At 36.6% G+C, this 4720-nt stretch overlaps 1 long non-coding RNA gene across 1 annotated transcript; it reads left to right on the top strand.

The window, feature by feature from the left end:
* The first annotated feature begins 1396 nt into the window (after positions 1-1396).
* Positions 1397-3302, top strand: LOC132032619 (uncharacterized). The gene is made up of 2 exons (XR_009408553.1): positions 1397-1668; positions 2682-3302. It is a non-coding gene; the product is annotated as an uncharacterized LOC132032619 (long non-coding RNA).
* The last annotated feature ends 1418 nt before the right edge of the window (positions 3303-4720 follow it).

Here is a 4720-nt window from a genome sequence, read left to right on the forward strand (position 1 = left end):
CAGGCTACACGATCCGCAAAGACATGCATTCATATTTGGATTGGGTTGCACGTTCCACAACTAATGCATTCATATTTACCACTGGTCTACGGCCAGTTGGGTAGATATGTATTTACCGTACGTAATCTGGCTAGTTGGACGGTTATTACCAGGCTACGGTCGATTGACGTTACCAAGTCGGTCGGGCAGATACGCTCTACCATCAGACGATAATCAGATAGGCAGTTACCACCATGCTAAGGCCGGTCGGACAGTTACCACTGATCAGTTGGGCATATAGCAGGAGGATGATAAGTAGGTTAGAGACACAGTATTGTATATAGATGTAGTTAAGCACAGGAGAGTATAGAGAGACATACATGCTAGATCTCATTGGTAAGTTTGAAGTGCCAGGTTGATTCTTATTCTCCTTCTTTTCAGTATGTGTTTATGTTATATTTCCTAAACTGCATGCTTGGTACATTATTTGTGCGAACGTCTTTTCTTTGAGGGTCTTTGCATTTATCTTGTGGTCTTGAGATACGAGGTTGACGGATCTCCCGGTGGGATATCGGCTTGACGGACGGCTATTACGGCACTCACTTTTAGGGTTGCTCTCGACTCTGACATGGTTACATATGCATTTGCATGGGTATGGCGGGGCACTGTTCCGGCCACATTATGTCATGTACTCCAGTGGAGGCTTGTAGACAGTATGTAGAGTTAGATGTATGTGACATTCTGGTACAGCTTGTATACTTGGGATTAGCTTGATAACGCATGTAAATTATGTTTTGGGCTTGTGTCCTATACAACTTATGTATCTACGAGTTAGCATTACGGCCCACTTAGGTACGACTAAGAGTTGAATGTATATGGTGCTCGGTAGGTTAGCTCCGGGTACCTATCATGGCCCTCCGGTTGGGTTGTGACATAGGCCGAAGAAGTATTGGTGAGAAGTGATACGACAAGACATGGCAAGTCTTTAGCTTACCACGGACATGGCCCTAGATAGGAGGATGTGGAGGTCGAAGATTAGGGTAGAAGGCTAGTAGTGAGTAGATACGCATTTTGCTTTTCCGTACCAATAAGATTGGTAGTATTTTCGTCATTTTCATTATTCTGGTATTCTAGTATTCCTTACTATCTTCTGCTTCAATTTTCTTACTATGTAGCTGTTGTTACCGCGTATGTTTTTATAATTGTTATGTTTGTTTACTTGAGTCGAGGGTCTATTAGAAATAGCCTCTCTATTTGTCAAGATAGGGGTAAGGTCTGCGTACACTGTACCTTCTCAGACCTCATTTTTGGAATTACATTGGGTATGTTGTTGTTGTACATACTGAAAGCTCATTAAAATATAAAGTAAAAATTAGGATAAAATATCATATTTGTTTAAAGTAAGAATAGTATAGAACACAAAAGGTCAAAACCATGGAAAAGTCTATTTGGTGATTACCAGGTCCAAAACGAATTTGCAAAAGTAGGAAGCAGTGAAGCAGTCTCGCTTTTCTTTGGAAAAACATCAAACAGAAGACAATGAATATATACGGAGTGTATATAATGCAAAACACAAACCCAAAACTTGAAAGAAAAGGAAAAGCAAAAACAAACTTGTCTCTGATAATGGCCAATCACCCATCTCCTCTATTCTTCATTGTTCTCCATTCTTGATCATTCTTTACTCAGGTAATCCTTTCCTCTCATTTTTGACTTAAATATTGTCATCTATCTTCGTTTTAGTCAACTGCTTATTGGATTCGGTATTTAAGAAGATGGTATGTTTTTCTTCTTCTGATTCTTGATCGGACAATGGGTTTGATTCATTTATTATTATTATTATTATTATTATTATTATTATTATTATTATTATTATTATTATTATTATTATAATAATAATAATAATATCTGGAATTAGATCTGTTTTGGGTACTTGAAATGATTCCATTTTGGGTTTATATGCATTTTGGAGTATTCAAATGAAAGAAGATACTGTGTTAAGTTTCTGGGTTTAATAGTTTGATCAAGCATTGGAATGTAGTGATTACTTTATTTGTAGGTGCCCATTGAGTAATTTGTATGTGAAGTCTCAGACTGAACTGGTTTATTCCACTCTTCTACCTTTACTCTATTTGTTACTTTACTTTGTCAATTTATATAAAAATTGGATTGTAGGAACTTTTGATGGTGTATGATTGATTGCATCTCTTGATCCTTCTTCCTAGGAAATTATTTAATCTTCAGCCAAAAAATATAATGAAATGAAGTAATGTTTAGGGGCCACTTGGTAGGACTCATTGCCACTTATTATACATGTATAAAACTCAACATTCACTTACCCTGTGCGCGCCCAAAGGTTAGCGGTTGCGGGTTCCCTTGTCATCAAAATAAAACTCAACATTCACCAGTACAATTTTTGGTTGTCTCTTTCTTACCCGCATTAAATGTTGTATAAGTTATACACTGTTTTGTATGTTTTTTCCCCTTTAATAACACAAATATTACTTGCATAAGTTATGGAAGAATTCTGTATATTATTTTATACGGGATAGAACGTGGAATAAGAATGTTGGTATTAGTTATGTAAATGGATTGAACAATTGAGATGACATGGATATCTCTTGATCTGTATCTTTCGTTTCCTCTAAAACATTTTTAAATTTTGTATAGGATAAGGAATTAACATATAACACTTAGTGCAGGTATAAGAAAATGAGTAAAAATAACCTACAATGGAAGCTTATTGCCTTTGGTGAATATGGAGTATCCAAGAAGTTTAACCCAACAAAACTTCTGGAATTTAGCTACCTCGAGTATTTTGACACCGCAATAGGAGCGAAGTAATCCACCCTCTTTGGGAAGTTTTAACTCTTTGAGAAAGGATTCTGTCAAACGAAAGAGTAATACTCAGAGCCTAATGATCTGGTACAGTACAACACAGTCTTGGAGTCCTAATTGAATGTAAGGGGTGGAAATAAACGTGCTCACTGCTATGTCCACGTCCAAGAAATTCCACTTTAATCATATTACTGTATCACTTACACCACATTATCAAGCATCGTTTCGCTAAGCTGAACTACTTTCCATTTTGTAACCATTTAGATTACTGCTCCTTGGTTGTTGTTGTTGATTTTAATGACCTTTCAGATTACTATAACTCCTCAAGTTTCCCTACTTTGAGAGGAACAAAGACGAGCGTGGTTTTATAGCAATTAAGAGTCCTAATAGGAATTAATAAGGATTGTTATTTAATTACTATGAAGTGTTTTTACATATTTGTACCTTAATATTAAAATGATCATTTTATTTTTAAAGGGTAAAAAGGTTGTTCAATATTAGCTATTTTAGTCTATCAACATTTTCTACTTTCAGAGTCTTCCCACTTTTATAATAATAGAGATAGATGGATAAGCCTTCCTAGAGCTTACAGTCTTTTCTTCTTCCACTGGATTCATGACTGTAGCAGTGTGCAAATCAATGTCGATATCATCCTTATTAATACAGTTAACAAATCTATTTCAATGGTTCAGCATGCGGGATCCTTTGGAGACTGTCAGACTGTATCCTGTCTTATCTTGGATTCACCCGTCTAGATACAATATTCTTTTCCCTTGCTTCAGTATCAAGATTTTTTAGAGCCTATAAATCCTTTTATTTTTTATGCTGGGCAAGTTCTGATGCTGCCTACTTTAGAGCCCTATAAATCCTAACTCTGCTTTCACCACCAGTACAAGCTTCTTTGCTGTAATGTTGAAATGAAGTTTGACCTCCTGTATGTATTGGCGTTGTGTAAAGTTAACTGTTGTCACTGCCTTCAGTTTCACCCTTCCCTCCTATATTAGTGAAGCTGTGGACTGGCATTGTGGTGCTGCTGTTCTTTGAAGGACACTCTTTAGCAGTACGTCAAAGGGATGACATCACGACAACCGTTACATTCTGTTTGCTTCCGCTTATTTTGAATTTTTGCAGTTGAATTCTCTTCCTTACCCATAAGTTATGCAGAATCAGGCAAGTTTCACCAGTCTCAACCCAAATTCTGGCAAAGATTTTCTTTTCATGGTGAACTTATTAGGAGAAAGAAGTTTTTACAATATGCTGGCCATCAAATAAAATACCCAGACCAGAACTTACAAGTGAGAGTCAGTAAATAAATCCATAAATGCAGCTGAATGAAGAATCCCCCTCGAACATCATGATATCAGTATACTCTAGGGAAAGGAGTGGGTGAGATTTCTAGGATGAAATTTCATCTTTCTCATCATTAAGTTAAGCAAATAAGGTATATCATCATAGCCACAGCTTTTTAATAACTGGAGCTTTATCCTCATCATAATGTTGAATCAGATGTTTTAGCTTTATTTGTGGAGGGTCTTTGACACGAAAGAGACCCACCTTTTATCCAGATGATATCACACATTAGCTGGGAGCCCATCATATTCTGCTTTTATTGGTTATCAACTGGCAAAGATTTATCATCCAGATACCATTCAAAGATTTAGTTGGAGAAGTCCCCAACCTTAAAGTGCTAATCTACCTTCAGTGAAGTTGTAAATACCCATAATTTTTTAATCTGCAGGAGAATATCCTGAATTTGGCAGTTCTGCCACTTGCAAGTTGCAACACTAATTTGCTTGCTTGCTATCAAAAAAGAAAAAAGAGCAATTGGCTGTCATTAAAGGGCCTTTTGAATATATCTGAAGAAAGCTCATCTCTAGTGGTTCACCAGAAGGCTCATCTCTAG

Source organism: Lycium ferocissimum, chromosome 2, assembly GCF_029784015.1.
Source record: "Lycium ferocissimum isolate CSIRO_LF1 chromosome 2, AGI_CSIRO_Lferr_CH_V1, whole genome shotgun sequence".
Lineage (NCBI taxonomy): Eukaryota > Viridiplantae > Streptophyta > Magnoliopsida > Solanales > Solanaceae > Lycium > Lycium ferocissimum.